The sequence below is a fragment of the Petromyzon marinus genome, chromosome 23 (assembly GCF_048934315.1).
Source record: "Petromyzon marinus isolate PM22_M1 ecotype Great Lakes invasive population chromosome 23, UKy_Petmar_22M1.pri1.0, whole genome shotgun sequence".
Taxonomy (NCBI): domain Eukaryota; kingdom Metazoa; phylum Chordata; class Hyperoartia; order Petromyzontiformes; family Petromyzontidae; genus Petromyzon; species Petromyzon marinus.
This window is the reverse complement of record NC_133689.1, coordinates 22,571,574-22,589,514: the sequence shown is the minus strand read 5'-3', so window position 1 is coordinate 22,589,514 and position 17,941 is coordinate 22,571,574.

Below are 17,941 nucleotides of genomic sequence, written 5' to 3'. Positions count from 1 at the left end.
ATTTGGGGTCAAAATGTTGTCGCTCAATAAATCCCATAAGAAACGTCGCATCGAATAAATGTGATTGAATTCTCCCCATCTGGACGAGGGGGATTGAATGGTGTAACTGATTTTGATGTGCTGTGTTAAAACAGATATTTGCATGACTGCTTTTGTTTTATTTTGTGAATAGCAAAAATCATTCAACCCCATAATACATGTTGTTTTATTGGTCGCTCGTTCATTTCATATCCCATAGCTTAACCACTCATATCTTTGGATTCCACTCGATGAGGCGAGCAGTAGGAGTACCACGTTGATGGGTCTGCTACGTTTCCTTCCAGAGTTATTACAAAAAAAACACAAACATCCCAGAATCCTCTCGGTTTGGGGTCAAAATGTTGTCGCTCATAAAATCCCATTAAAGAAACGTCGCATCGAATAAATGTAATTGAATTCTCCCCGTCTGGACGAGTGGGATTGAATGGTGCAACTGATTTTGCTGTGCTGTGCTAAATAAGATATTTGCTTTACTGCTTTTGTTTTATTTTGTGAATAGCAAAAAGCATTCAACCCCATAATACATGTTGTTTTATTGTTCGCTCGTCCATTTCATATCCCATAGCTTAACCACTCATATCTTTGGATTCCTCTCGATGAGGCGAGCAGTACGAGTACCACCTTGATGGGTCTGCGACGTTTACTTCCAGAGTTATTACAAAAAAAAACACAAACATCCCAGAATCCTCTCGATTTGGGGTCAAAATGTTGTCGCTCAATAAATCCCATAAGAAACGTCGCATCGAATAAATGTGATTGAATTCTCCCCATCTGGACGAGCGGGATTGAATGGTGCAACTGATTTTGCTGTGCTGTGTTAAATAAGATATTTGCATGACTGCTTTTGTTTTATTTTTTGAATAGCAAACAGCATTCAACCCCATAATACATGTTGTTTTATTGGTCGCTCGTCCATTTCATATCCCATAGCTTAACCACTCATATCTTTGGATTCCTCTCGATGAGGCGAGCAGTACGAGTACCACCTTGATGGTTCAGCGACGTTTCCTTCCAGAGTTATTACAAAAAAACCACAAACATCCCAGAATCCTCTCGATTTGGGGTCAAAATGTTGTCGCTCAATAAATCCCATAAGAAACGTCGCATCGAATAAATGTGAATGAATTCTCCCCGACTGGACGAGCGGGAATGAATGGTGCAACTGATTTTGCTGTGCTGTGTTAAATAAGATATTTGCATGACTGCTTTTGTTTTATTTTGTGAATAGCAAAAAGCATTCAACCCCATAATACATGTTGTTTTATTGGTCGCTCGTCCATTTCATATCCCATAGCTTAACCACTCATATCTTTGGATGCCACTCGATGAGGCGAGCAGTACGAGTACCACCTTGATGGGTCTGCGAGGTTTCCTTCCAGAGTTATTACAAAAAAACCACAAACATCCCAGAATCCTCTCGGTTTGGGGTCAAAATGTTGTCGGTCATTAAATCCCATAAGAAACGTCGCATCGAATAAATTTGATTGAATTCTCCCCGTCTGGACGAGGGGGATTGAATGGTGTAACTGATTTTGATGTGCTGTGTTAAAACAGATATTTGCATGACTGCTTTTGTTTTATTTTGTGAATAGCAAAAAGCATTCAACCCCATAATACATGTTGTTTTATTGGTCGCTCGTCCATTTCATATCCCATAGCTTAACCACTCATATCTTTGGATTCCACTCGATGAGGCGAGCAGTACGAGTACCACCTTGATGGGTCTGCTACGTTTCCTTCCAGAATTGTTACCAAAAAACCGCAAACATCCCAGAATCCTCTCGGTTTGGGGTCAAAATGTTGTCGCTCATAAAATTCCATTAAAGAAACGTCGCATCGAATAAATGTAATTGAATTCTCCCCGTCTGGACGAGCGGGATTGAATGGTGCAACTGATTTTGCTGTGCTGTGCTAAATAAGATATTTGCTTTACTGCTTTTGTTTTATTTTGTGAATAGCAAAAAGCATTCAACCCCATAATACATGTTGTTTTATTGTTCGCTCGTCCATTTCATATCCCATAGCTTAACCACTCATATCTTTGGATTCCTCTCGATGAGGCGAGCAGTACGAGTACCACCTTGATGGGTCTGCGACGTTTACTTCCAGAGTTATTACAAAAAAAAACACAAACATCCCAGAATCCTCTCGATTTGGGGTCAAAATGTTGTCGCTCAATAAATCCCATAAGAAACGTCGCATCGAATAAATGTGATTGAATTCTCCCCATCTGGACGAGCGGGATTGAATGGTGCAACTGATTTTGCTGTGCTGTGTTAGATAAGATATTTGCATGACTGCTTTTGTTTTATTTTTTGAATAGCAAAAAGCATTCAACCCCATAATACATGTTGTTTTATTGGTCGCTCGTCCATTTCATATCCCATAGCTTAACCACTCATATCTTTGGATTCCTCTCGATGAGGCGAGCAGTACGAGTACCACCTTGATGGTTCAGCGACGTTTCCTTCCAGAGTTATTACAAAAAAACCACAAACATCCCAGAATCCTCTCGATTTGGGGTCAAAATGTTGTCGCTCAATAAATCCCATAAGAAACGTCGCATCGAATAAATGTGATTGAATTCTCCCCGACTGGACGAGCGGGAATGAATGGTGCAACTGATTTTGCTGTGCTGTGTTAAATAAGATATTTGCATGACTGCTTTTGTTTTATTTTGTGAATAGCAAAAAGCATTCAACCCCATAATACATGTTGTTTTATTGGTCGCTCGTCCATTTCATATCCCATAGCTTAACCACTCATATCTTTGGATGCCACTCGATGAGGCGAGCAGTACGAGTACCACCTTGATGGGTCTGCGAGGTTTCCTTCCAGAGTTATTACAAAAAAACCACAAACATCCCAGAATCCTCTCGGTTTGGGGTCAAAATGTTGTCGGTCATTAAATCCCATAAGAAACGTCGCATCGAATAAATTTGATTGAATTCTCCCCGTCTGGACGAGGGGGATTGAATGGTGTAACTGATTTTGATGTGCTGTGTTAAAACAGATATTTGCATGACTGCTTTTGTTTTATTTTGTGAATAGCAAAAAGCATTCAACCCCATAATACATGTTGTTTTATTGGTCGCTCGTTCATTTCATATCCCATAGCTTAACCACTCATATCTTTGGATTCCACTCGATGAGGCGAGCAGTAGGAGTACCACGTTGATGGGTCTGCTACGTTTCCTTCCAGAGTTATTACAAAAAAAACACAAACATCCCAGAATCCTCTCGGTTTGGGGTCAAAATGTTGTCGCTCATAAAATCCCATTAAAGAAACGTCGCATCGAATAAATGTAATTGAATTCTCCCCGTCTGGACGAGTGGGATTGAATGGTGCAACTGATTTTGCTGTGCTGTGCTAAATAAGATATTTGCTTTACTGCTTTTGTTTTATTTTGTGAATAGCAAAAAGCATTCAACCCCATAATACATGTTGTTTTATTGTTCGCTCGTCCATTTCATATCCCATAGCTTAACCACTCATATCTTTGGATTCCTCTCGATGAGGCGAGCAGTACGAGTACCACCTTGATGGGTCTGCGACGTTTACTTCCAGAGTTATTACAAAAAAAAACACAAACATCCCAGAATCCTCTCGATTTGGGGTCAAAATGTTGTCGCTCAATAAATCCCATAAGAAACGTCGCATCGAATAAATGTGATTGAATTCTCCCCATCTGGACGAGGGGGATTGAATGGTGTAACTGATTTTGATGTGCTGTGTTAAAACAGATATTTGCATGACTGCTTTTGTTTTATTTTGTGAATAGCAAAAAGCATTCAACCCCATAATACATGTTGTTTTATTGGTCGCTCGTTCATTTCATATCCCATAGCTTAACCACTCATATCTTTGGATTCCACTCGATGAGGCGAGCAGTAGGAGTACCACGTTGATGGGTCTGCTACGTTTCCTTCCAGAGTTATTACCAAAAAAACACAAACATCCCAGAATCCTCTCGGTTTGGGGTCAAAATGTTGTCGCTCATAAAATCCCATTAAAGAAACGTCGCATCGAATAAATGTAATTGAATTCTCCCCGTCTGGACGAGTGGGATTGAATGGTGCAACTGATTTTGCTGTGCTGTGCTAAATAAGATATTTGCTTTACTGCTTTTGTTTTATTTTGTGAATAGCAAAAAGCATTCAACCCCATAATACATGTTGTTTTATTGTTCGCTCGTCCATTTCATATCCCATAGCTTAACCACTCATATCTTTGGATTCCTCTCGATGAGGCGAGCAGTACGAGTACCACCTTGATGGGTCTGCGACGTTTACTTCCAGAGTTATTACAAAAAAAAACACAAACATTCCAGAATCCTCTCGATTTGGGGTCAAAATGTTGTCGCTCAATAAATCCCATAAGAAACGTCGCATCGAATAAATGTGATTGAATTCTCCCCATCTGGACGAGGGGGATTGAATGGTGTAACTGATTTTGATGTGCTGTGTTAAAACAGATATTTGCATGACTGCTTTTGTTTTATTTTGTGAATAGCAAAAAGCATTCAACCCCATAATACATGTTGTTTTATTGGTCGCTCGTTCATTTCATATCCCATAGCTTAACCACTCATATCTTTGGATTCCACTCGATGAGGCGAGCAGTAGGAGTACCACGTTGATGGGTCTGCTACGTTTCCTTCACAGAGTTATTACAAAAAAAACACAAACATCCCAGAATCCTCTCGGTTTGGGGTCAAAATGTTGTCGCTCATAAAATCCCATTAAAGAAACGTCGCATCGAATAAATGTAATTGAATTCTCCCCGTCTGGACGAGTGGGATTGAATGGTGCAACTGATTTTGCTGTGCTGTGCTAAATAAGATATTTGCTTTACTGCTTTTGTTTTATTTTGTGAATAGCAAAAAGCATTCAACCCCATAATACATGTTGTTTTATTGGTCGCTCGTCCATTTCATATCCCATAGCTTAACCACTCATATCGTTGGATTCCTCTCGATGAGGCGAGCAGTACGAGTACCACCTTGATGGGTCTGCGACGTTTACTTCCAGAGTTATTACAAAAAAACCACAAACATCCCAGAATCCTCTCGATTTGGGGTCAAAATGTTGTCGCTCAATAAATCCCATAAGAAACGTCGCATCGAATAAATGTGATTGAATTCTCCCCATCTGGACGAGCGGGATTGAATGGTGCAACTGATTTTGCTGTGCTGTGTTAAATAAGATATTTGCATGACTGCTTTTGTTTTATTTTTTGAATAGCAAAAAGCATTCAACCCCATAATACATGTTGTTTTATTGGTCGCTCGTCCATTTCATATCCCATAGCTTAACCACTCATATATTTGGATTCCTCTCGATGAGGCGAGCAGTACGAGTACCACCTTGATGGTTCAGCGACGTTTCCTTCCAGAGTTATTACAAAAAAACCACAAACATCCCAGAATCCTCTCGATTTGGGGTCAAAATGTTGTCGCTCAATAAATCCCATAAGAAACGTCGCATCGAATAAATGTGATTGAATTCTCCCCGTCTGGACGAGCGGGATTGAATGGTGCAACTGATTTTGCTGTGCTGTGTTAAATAAGATATTTGCATGGCTGCTTTTGTTTTATTTTGTGAATAGCAAAAAGCATTCAACCCCATAATACATGTTGTTTTATTGGTCGCTCGTCCATTTCATATCCCATAGCTTAACCACTCATATCTTTGGATGCCACTCGATGAGGCGAGCAGTACGAGTACCACCTTGATGGGTGTGCGACGTTTACTTCCAGAGTTATTACAAAAAAACCACAAACATCCCAGAATCCTCTCGGTTTGGGGTCAAAATGTTGTCGCTCATTAAATCCCATAAGAAACGTCGCATCGAATAAATGTGATTGAATTCTCCCCGTCTGGACGAGGGGGATTGAATGGTGTAACTGATTTTGATGTGCTGTGTTAAAACAGATATTTGCATGACTGCTTTTGTTTTATTTTGTGAATAGCAAAAAGCATTCAACCCCATAATACATGTTGTTTTATTGGTCGCTCGTCCATTTCATATCCCATAGCTTAACCACTCATATATTTGGATTCCACTCGATGAGGCGAGCAGTACGAGTACCACCTTGATGGGTCTGCTACGTTTCCTTCCAGAATTGTTACCAAAAAACCGCAAACATCCCAGAATCCTCTCGGTTTGGGGTCAAAATGTTGTCGCTCATAAAATCCCATTAAAGAAACGTCGCATCGAATAAATGTAATTGAATTCTCCCCGTCTGGACGAGCGGGATTGAATGGTGCAACTGATTTTGCTGTGCTGTGCTAAATAAGATATTTGCTTTACTGCTTTTGTTTTATTTTGTGAATAGCAAAAAGCATTCAACCCCATAATACATGTTGTTTTATTGTTCGCTCGTCCATTTCATATCCCATAGCTTAACCACTCATATCTTTGGATTCCTCTCGATGAGGCGAGCAGTACGAGTACCACCTTGATGGGTCTGCGACGTTTACTTCCAGAGTTATTACAAAAAAAAACACAAACATCCCAGAATCCTCTCGATTTGGGGTCAAAATGTTGTCGCTCAATAAATCCCATAAGAAACGTCGCATCGAATAAATGTGATTGAATTCTCCCCATCTGGACGAGCGGGATTGAATGGTGCAACTGATTTTGCTGTGCTGTGTTAAATAAGATATTTGCATGACTGCTTTTGTTTTATTTTTTGAATAGCAAAAAGCATTCAACCCCATAATACATGTTGTTTTATTGGTCGCTCGTCCATTTCATATCCCATAGCTTAACCACTCATATCTTTGGATTCCTCTCGATGAGGCGAGCAGTACGAGTACCACCTTGATGGTTCAGCGACGTTTCCTTCCAGAGTTATTACAAAAAAACCACAAACATCCCAGAATCCTCTCGATTTGGGGTCAAAATGTTGTCGCTCAATAAATCCCATAAGAAACGTCGCATCGAATAAATGTGATTGAATTCTCCCCGACTGGACGAGCGGGAATGAATGGTGCAACTGATTTTGCTGTGCTGTGTTAAATAAGATATTTGCATGACTGCTTTTGTTTTATTTTGTGAATAGCAAAAAGCATTCAACCCCATAATACATGTTGTTTTATTGGTCGCTCGTCCATTTCATATCCCATAGCTTAACCACTCATATCTTTGGATGCCACTCGATGAGGCGAGCAGTACGAGTACCACCTTGATGGGTCTGCGAGGTTTCCTTCCAGAGTTATTACAAAAAAACCACAAACATCCCAGAATCCTCTCGGTTTGGGGTCAAAATGTTGTCGGTCATTAAATCCCATAAGAAACGTCGCATCGAATAAATTTGATTGAATTCTCCCCGTCTGGACGAGGGGGATTGAATGGTGTAACTGATTTTGATGTTCTGTGTTAAAACAGATATTTGCATGACTGCTTTTGTTTTATTTTGTGAATAGCAAAAAGCATTCAACCCCATAATACATGTTGTTTTATTGGTCGCTCGTCCATTTCATATCCCATAGCTTAACCACTCATATCTTTGGATTCCACTCGATGAGGCGAGCAGTAGGAGTACCACGTTGATGGGTCTGCTACGTTTCCTTCCAGAATTGTTACCAAAAAAACGCAAACATCCCAGAATCCTCTCGGTTTGGGGTCAAAATGTTGTCGCTCATAAAATCCCATTAAAGAAACGTCGCATCGAATAAATGTAATTGAATTCTCCCCGTCTGGACGAGTGGGATTGAATGGTGCAACTGATTTTGCTGTGCTGTGCTAAATAAGATATTTGCTTTACTGCTTTTGTTTTATTTTGTGAATAGCAAAAAGCATTCAACCCCATAATACATGTTGTTTTATTGGTCGCTCGTCCATTTCATATCCCATAGCTTAACCACTCATATCGTTGGATTCCTCTCGATGAGGCGAGCAGTACGAGTACCACCTTGATGGGTCTGCGACGTTTACTTCCAGAGTTATTACAAAAAAACCACAAACATCCCAGAATCCTCTCGATTTGGGGTCAAAATGTTGTCGCTCAATAAATCCCATAAGAAACGTCGCATCGAATAAATGTGATTGAATTCTCCCCATCTGGACGAGCGGGATTGAATGGTGCAACTGATTTTGCTGTGCTGTGTTAAATAAGATATTTGCATGACTGCTTTTGTTTTATTTTTTGAATAGCAAAAAGCATTCAACCCCATAATACATGTTGTTTTATTGGTCGCTCGTCCATTTCATATCCCATAGCTTAACCACTCATATCTTTGGATTCCTCTCGATGAGGCGAGCAGTACGAGTACCACCTTGATGGTTCAGCGACGTTTCCTTCCAGAGTTATTACAAAAAAACCACAAACATCCCAGAATCCTCTCGATTTGGGGTCAAAATGTTGTCGCTCAATAAATCCCATAAGAAACGTCGCATCGAATAAATGTGATTGAATTCTCCCCGTCTGGACGAGCGGGATTGAATGGTGCAACTGATTTTGCTGTGCTGTGTTAAATAAGATATTTGCATGGCTGCTTTTGTTTTATTTTGTGAATAGCAAAAAGCATTCAACCCCATAATACATGTTGTTTTATTGGTCGCTCGTCCATTTCATATCCCATAGCTTAACCACTCATATCTTTGGATGCCACTCGATGAGGCGAGCAGTACGAGTACCACCTTGATGGGTGTGCGACGTTTACTTCCAGAGTTATTACAAAAAAACCACAAACATCCCAGAATCCTCTCGGTTTGGGGTCAAAATGTTGTCGCTCATTAAATCCCATAAGAAACGTCGCATCGAATAAATGTGATTGAATTCTCCCCGTCTGGACGAGGGGGATTGAATGGTGTAACTGATTTTGATGTGCTGTGTTAAAACAGATATTTGCATGACTGCTTTTGTTTTATTTTGTGAATAGCAAAAAGCATTCAACCCCATAATACATGTTGTTTTATTGGTCGCTCGTCCATTTCATATCCCATAGCTTAACCACTCATATATTTGGATTCCACTCGATGAGGCGAGCAGTACGAGTACCACCTTGATGGGTCTGCTACGTTTCCTTCCAGAATTGTTACCAAAAAACCGCAAACATCCCAGAATCCTCTCGGTTTGGGGTCAAAATGTTGTCGCTCATAAAATCCCATTAAAGAAACGTCGCATCGAATAAATGTAATTGAATTCTCCCCGTCTGGACGAGCGGGATTGAATGGTGCAACTGATTTTGCTGTGCTGTGCTAAATAAGATATTTGCTTTACTGCTTTTGTTTTATTTTTTGAATAGCAAAAAGCATTCAACCCCATAATACATGTTGTTTTATTGGTCGCTCGTCCATTTCATATCCCATAGCTTAACCACTCATATCTTTGGATTCCTCTCGATGAGGCGAGCAGTACGAGTACCACCTTGATGGTTCAGCGACGTTTCCTTCCAGAGTTATTACAAAAAAACCACAAACATCCCAGAATCCTCTCGATTTGGGGTCAAAATGTTGTCGCTCAATAAATCCCATAAGAAACGTCGCATCGAATAAATGTGATTGAATTCTCCCCGTCTGGACGAGCGGGATTGAATGGTGCAACTGATTTTGCTGTGCTGTGTTAAATAAGATATTTGCATGGCTGCTTTTGTTTTATTTTGTGAATAGCAAAAAGCATTCAACCCCATAATACATGTTGTTTTATTGGTCGCTCGTCCATTTCATATCCCATAGCTTAACCACTCATATCTTTGGATGCCACTCGATGAGGCGAGCAGTACGAGTACCACCTTGATGGGTGTGCGACGTTTACTTCCAGAGTTATTACAAAAAAACCACAAACATCCCAGAATCCTCTCGGTTTGGGGTCAAAATGTTGTCGCTCATTAAATCCCATAAGAAACGTCGCATCGAATAAATGTGATTGAATTCTCCCCGTCTGGACGAGGGGGATTGAATGGTGTAACTGATTTTGATGTGCTGTGTTAAAACAGATATTTGCATGACTGCTTTTGTTTTATTTTGTGAATAGCAAAAAGCATTCAACCCCATAATACATGTTGTTTTATTGGTCGCTCGTCCATTTCATATCCCATAGCTTAACCACTCATATATTTGGATTCCACTCGATGAGGCGAGCAGTACGAGTACCACCTTGATGGGTCTGCTACGTTTCCTTCCAGAATTGTTACCAAAAAACCGCAAACATCCCAGAATCCTCTCGGTTTGGGGTCAAAATGTTGTCGCTCATAAAATCCCATTAAAGAAACGTCGCATCGAATAAATGTAATTGAATTCTCCCCGTCTGGACGAGCGGGATTGAATGGTGCAACTGATTTTGCTGTGCTGTGCTAAATAAGATATTTGCTTTACTGCTTTTGTTTTATTTTGTGAATAGCAAAAAGCATTCAACCCCATAATACATGTTGTTTTATTGTTCGCTCGTCCATTTCATATCCCATAGCTTAACCACTCATATCTTTGGATTCCTCTCGATGAGGCGAGCAGTACGAGTACCACCTTGATGGGTCTGCGACGTTTACTTCCAGAGTTATTACAAAAAAAAACACAAACATCCCAGAATCCTCTCGATTTGGGGTCAAAATGTTGTCGCTCAATAAATCCCATAAGAAACGTCGCATCGAATAAATGTGATTGAATTCTCCCCATCTGGACGAGCGGGATTGAATGGTGCAACTGATTTTGCTGTGCTGTGTTAAATAAGATATTTGCATGACTGCTTTTGTTTTATTTTTTGAATAGCAAAAAGCATTCAACCCCATAATACATGTTGTTTTATTGGTCGCTCGTCCATTTCATATCCCATAGCTTAACCACTCATATCTTTGGATTCCTCTCGATGAGGCGAGCAGTACGAGTACCACCTTGATGGTTCAGCGACGTTTCCTTCCAGAGTTATTACAAAAAAACCACAAACATCCCAGAATCCTCTCGATTTGGGGTCAAAATGTTGTCGCTCAATAAATCCCATAAGAAACGTCGCATCGAATAAATGTGATTGAATTCTCCCCGTCTGGACGAGCGGGAATGAATGGTGCAACTGATTTTGCTGTGCTGTGTTAAATAAGATATTTGCATGACTGCTTTTGTTTTATTTTGTGAATAGCAAAAAGCATTCAACCCCATAATACATGTTGTTTTATTGGTCGCTCGTCCATTTCATATCCCATAGCTTAACCACTCATATCTTTGGATGCCACTCGATGAGGCGAGCAGTACGAGTACCACCTTGATGGGTCTGCGAGGTTTCCTTCCAGAGTTATTACAAAAAAACCACAAACATCCCAGAATCCTCTCGGTTTGGGGTCAAAATGTTGTCGGTCATTAAATCCCATAAGAAACGTCGCATCGAATAAATTTGATTGAATTCTCCCCGTCTGGACGAGGGGGATTGAATGGTGTAACTGATTTTGATGTGCTGTGTTAAAACAGATATTTGCATGACTGCTTTTGTTTTATTTTGTGAATAGCAAAAAGCATTCAACCCCATAATACATGTTGTTTTATTGGTCGCTCGTCCATTTCATATCCCATAGCTTAACCACTCATATATTTGGATTCCACTCGATGAGGCGAGCAGTACGAGTACCACCTTGATGGGTCTGCTACGTTTCCTTCCAGAATTGTTACCAAAAAACCGCAAACATCCCAGAATCCTCTCGGTTTGGGGTCAAAATGTTGTCGCTCATAAAATCCCATTAAAGAAACGTCGCATCGAATAAATGTAATTGAATTCTCCCCGTCTGGACGAGCGGGATTGAATGGTGCAACTGATTTTGCTGTGCTGTGCTAAATAAGATATTTGCTTTACTGCTTTTGTTTTATTTTGTGAATAGCAAAAAGCATTCAACCCCATAATACATGTTGTTTTATTGTTCGCTCGTCCATTTCATATCCCATAGCTTAACCACTCATATCTTTGGATTCCTCTCGATGAGGCGAGCAGTACGAGTACCACCTTGATGGTTCAGCGACGTTTCCTTCCAGAGTTATTACAAAAAAACCACAAACATCCCAGAATCCTCTCGATTTGGGGTCAAAATGTTGTCGCTCAATAAATCCCATAAGAAACGTCGCATCGAATAAATGTGATTGAATTCTCCCCGTCTGGACGAGCGGGATTGAATGGTGCAACTGATTTTGCTGTGCTGTGTTAAATAAGATATTTGCATGACTGCTTTTGTTTTATTTTGTGAATAGCAAAAAGCATTCAACCCCATAATACATGTTCTTTTATTGGTCGCTCGTCCATTTCATATCCCATAGCTTAACCACTCATATCGTTGGATGCCACTCGATGAGGCGAGCAGTACGAGTACCACCTTGATGGGTCTGCGAGGTTTCGTTCCAGAGTTATTACAAAAAAAACACAAACATCCCAGAATCCTCTCGGTTTGGGGTCAAAATGTTGTCGGTCATTAAATCCCATAAGAAACGTCGCATCGAATAAATTTGATTGAATTCTCCCCGTCTGGACGAGGGGGATTGAATGGTGTAACTGATTTTGATGTGCTGTGTTAAAACAGATATTTGCATGACTGCTTTTATTTTATTTTGTGAATAGCAAAAAGCATTCAACCCCATAATACATGTTGTTTTATTGGTCGCTCGTCCATTTCATATCCCATAGCTTAACCACTCATATCTTTGGATTCCACTCGATGAGGCGAGCAGTAGGAGTACCACGTTGATGGGTCTGCTACGTTTCCTTCCAGAATTGTTACCAAAAAAACGCAAACATCCCAGAATCCTCTCGGTTTGGGGTCAAAATGTTGTCGCTCATAAAATCCCATTAAAGAAACGTCGCATCGAATAAATGTAATTGAATTCTCCCCGTCTGGACGAGCGGGATTGAATGGTGCAACTGATTTTGCTGTGCTGTGCTAAATAAGATATTTGCTTTACTGCTTTTGTTTTATTTTGTGAATAGCAAAAAGCATTCAACCCCATAATACATGTTGTTTTATTGGTCGCTCGTCCATTTCATATCCCATAGCTTAACCACTCATATCTTTGGATTCCTCTCGATGAGGCGAGCAGTACGAGTACCACCTTGATGGGTATGCGACGTTTACTTCCAGAGTTATTACAAAAAAACCACAAAGATCCCAGAATCCTCTCGATTTGGGGTCAAAATGTTGTCGCTCAATAAATCCCATAAGAAACGTCGCATCGAATAAATGTGATTGAATTCTCCCCATCTGGACGAGCGGTATTGAATGGTGCAACTGATTTTGCTGTGCTGTGTTAAATAAGATATTTGCATGACTGCTTTTGTTTTATTTTTTGAATAGCAAAAAGCATTCAACCCCATAATACATGTTGTTTTATTGGTCGCTCGTCCATTTCATATCCCATAGCTTAACCACTCATATCTTTGGATTCCTCTCGATGAGGCGAGCAGTACGAGTACCACCTTGATGGTTCAGCGACGTTTCCTTCCAGAGTTATTACAAAAAAACCACAAACATCCCAGAATCCTTTCGATTTGGGGTCAAAATGTTGTCGCTCAATAAATCCCATAAGAAACGTCGCATCGAATAAATGTGATTGAATTCTCCCCGTCTGGACGAGCGGGATTGAATGGTGCAACTGATTTTGCTGTGCTGTGTTAAATAAGATATTTGCTTTACTGCTTTTGTTTTATTTTGTGAATAGCAAAAAGCATTCAACCCCATAATACATGTTGTTTTATTGGTCGCTCGTCCATTTCAGATCCCATAGCTTAACCACTCATATCTTTGGATTCCTCTCGATGAGGCGAGCAGTACGAGTCCCACCTTGATGGATCTGCGAGGTTTCCTTCCAGAGTTATTACAAAAAAACCACAAACATCCCAGAATCCTCTCGGTTTGTGGTCAAAATGTTGTCGCTCATTAAATCCCATAAGAAACGTCGCATCGAATAAATGTGATTGAATTCTCCCCGTCTGGACGAGGGGGATTGAATGGTGTAACTGATTTTGCTGTGCTGTGTTAAAACAGATATTTGCATGACTGCTTTTGTTTTATTTTGTGAATAGCAAAAAGCATTCAACCCCATAATACATGTTGTTTTATTGGTCGCTCGTCCATTTCATATCCCATAGCTTAACTACTCATATCTTTGGATTCCACTCGATGAGGCGAGCAGTACGAGTACCACCTTGATGGGTCTGCTACGTTTCCTTCCAGAATTGTTACCAAAAAACCGCAAACATCCCAGAATTCTCTCGGTTTGGGGTCAAAATGTTGTCGCTCATAAAATCCCATTAAAGAAACGTCGCATCGAATAAATGTGATTGAATTCTCCCCGTCTGGACGAGCGGGATTGAATGGTGCAACTGATTTTGCTGTGCTGTGTTAAATAAGATATTTGCTTTACTGCTTTTGTTTTATTTTGTGAATAGCAAAAAGCATTCAACCCCATAATACATGTTGTTTTATTGGTCGCTCGTCCATTTCATATCCCATAGCTTAACCACTCATATCTTTGGATTCCTCTCGATAAGGCGAGCAGTACGAGTACCACCTTGATGGTTCAGCGACGTTTCCTTCCAGAGTTATTACAAAAAAACCACAAACATCCCAGAATCCTCTCGATTTGGGGTCAAAATGTTGTCGCTAAATAAATCCCATAAGAAACGTCGCATCGAATAAATGGGATTGAATTCTCCCCGTCTGGACGAGCGGGATTGAATGGTGCAACTGATTTTGCTGTGCTGTGTTAAATAAGATATTTGCATGACTGCTTTTGTTTTATTTTGTGAATAGCAAAAAGCATTCAACCCCATAATACATGTTGTTTTATTGGTCGCTCGTCCATTTCATATCCCATAGCTTAACCACTCATATCTTTGGATGCCACTCGATGAGGCGAGCAGTACAAGTACCACCTTGATGGGTCTGCGAGGTTTCCTTCCAGAGTTATTACAAAAAAACCACAAACATCCCAGAATCCTCTCGGTTTGGGGTCAAAATGTTGTCGCTCATTAAATCCCATAAGAAACGTCGCATCGAATAAATGTGATTGAATTCTCCCTGTCTGGACGAGGGGGATTGAATGGTGTAACTGATTTTGCTGTGCTGTGTTAAAACAGATATTTGCATGACTGCTTTTGTTTTATTTTGTGAATAGCAAAAAGCATTCAACCCCATAATACATGTTGTTTTATTGGTCGCTCGTCCATTTCATATCCCATAGCTTAACCACTCATATCTTTGGATTCCACTCGATGAGGCGAGCAGTACGAGTACCACCTTGATGGGTCTGCTACGTTTCCTTCCAGAATTGTTACCAAAAAACCGCAAACATCCCAGAATCCTCTCGGTTTGGGGTCAAAATGTTGTCGCTCATTAAATCCCATTAACGAAACGTCGCATCGAATAAATGTGATTGAATTCTCCCCGTCTGGACGAGCGGGATTGAATGGTGCAACTGATTTTGCTGTGCTGTGTTAAATAAGATATTTGCTTTGCTGCTTTTGTTTTATTTTGTGAATAGCAAAAAGCATTCAACCCCATAATACATGTTGTTTTATTGGTCGCTCGTCCATTTCATATCCCATAGCTTAACCACTCATATCTTTGGATTCCACTCGATGAGGCGAGCAGTAGGAGTACCACGTTGATGGGTCTGCTACGTTTCCTTCCAGAATTGTTACCAAAAAAACGCAAACATCCCAGAATCCTCTCGGTTTGGGGTCAAAATGTTGTCGCTCATAAAATCCCATTAAAGAAACGTCGCATCGAATAAATGTAATTGAATTCTCCCCGTCTGGACGAGTGGGATTGAATGGTGCAACTGATTTTGCTGTGCTGTGCTAAATAAGATATTTGCTTTACTGCTTTTGTTTTATTTTGTGAATAGCAAAAAGCATTCAACCCCATAATACATGTTGTTTTATTGGTCGCTCGTCCATTTCATATCCCATAGCTTAACCACTCATATCGTTGGATTCCTCTCGATGAGGCGAGCAGTAGGAGTTCCACCTTGATGGGTCTGCGACGTTTACTTCCAGAGTTATTACAAAAAAACCACAAACATCCCAGAATCCTCTCGATTTGGGGTCAAAATGTTGTCGCTCAATAAATCCCATAAGAAACGTCGCATCGAATAAATGTGATTGAATTCTCCCCATCTGGACGAGCGGGATTGAATGGTGCAACTGATTTTGCTGTGCTGTGTTAAATAAGATATTTGCATGACTGCTTTTGTTTTATTTTTTGAATAGCAAAAAGCATTCAACCCCATAATACATGTTGTTTTATTGGTCGCTCGTCCATTTCATATCCCATAGCTTAACCACTCATATATTTGGATTCCTCTCGATGAGGCGAGCAGTACGAGTACCACCTTGATGGTTCAGCGACGTTTCCTTCCAGAGTTATTACAAAAAAACCACAAACATCCCAGAATCCTCTCGATTTGGGGTCAAAATGTTGTCGCTCAATAAATCCCATAAGAAACGTCGCATCGAATAAATGTGATTGAATTCTCCCCGTCTGGACGAGCGGGATTGAATGGTGCAACTGATTTTGCTGTGCTGTGTTAAATAAGATATTTGCATGGCTGCTTTTGTTTTATTTTGTGAATAGCAAAAAGCATTCAACCCCATAATACATGTTGTTTTATTGGTCGCTCGTCCATTTCATATCCCATAGCTTAACCACTCATATCTTTGGATGCCACTCGATGAGGCGAGCAGTACGAGTACCACCTTGATGGGTGTGCGACGTTTACTTCCAGAGTTATTACAAAAAAACCACAAACATCCCAGAATCCTCTCGGTTTGGGGTCAAAATGTTGTCGCTCATTAAATCCCATAAGAAACGTCGCATCGAATAAATGTGATTGAATTCTCCCCGTCTGGACGAGGGGGATTGAATGGTGTAACTGATTTTGATGTGCTGTGTTAAAACAGATATTTGCATGACTGCTTTTGTTTTATTTTGTGAATAGCAAAAAGCATTCAACCCCATAATACATGTTGTTTTATTGGTCGCTCGTCCATTTCATATCCCATAGCTTAACCACTCATATATTTGGATTCCACTCGATGAGGCGAGCAGTACGAGTACCACCTTGATGGGTCTGCTACGTTTCCTTCCAGAATTGTTACCAAAAAACCGCAAACATCCCAGAATCCTCTCGGTTTGGGGTCAAAATGTTGTCGCTCATAAAATCCCATTAAAGAAACGTCGCATCGAATAAATGTAATTGAATTCTCCCCGTCTGGACGAGCGGGATTGAATGGTGCAACTGATTTTGCTGTGCTGTGCTAAATAAGATATTTGCTTTACTGCTTTTGTTTTATTTTGTGAATAGCAAAAAGCATTCAACCCCATAATACATGTTGTTTTATTGTTCGCTCGTCCATTTCATATCCCATAGCTTAACCACTCATATCTTTGGATTCCTCTCGATGAGGCGAGCAGTAGGAGTACCACGTTGATGGGTCTGCTACGTTTCCTTCCAGAATTGTTACCAAAAAAACGCAAACATCCCAGAATCCTCTCGGTTTGGGGTCAAAATGTTGTCGCTCATAAAATCCCATTAAAGAAACGTCGCATCGAATAAATGTAATTGAATTCTCCCCGTCTGGACGAGTGGGATTGAATGGTGCAACTGATTTTGCTGTGCTGTGCTAAATAAGATATTTGCTTTACTGCTTTTGTTTTATTTTGTGAATAGCAAAAAGCATTCAACCCCATAATACATGTTGTTTTATTGGTCGCTCGTCCATTTCATATCCCATAGCTTAACCACTCATATCGTTGGATTCCTCTCGATGAGGCGAGCAGTAGGAGTTCCACCTTGATGGGTCTGCGACGTTTACTTCCAGAGTTATTACAAAAAAACCACAAACATCCCAGAATCCTCTCGATTTGGGGTCAAAATGTTGTCGCTCAATAAATCCCATAAGAAACGTCGCATCGAATAAATGTGATT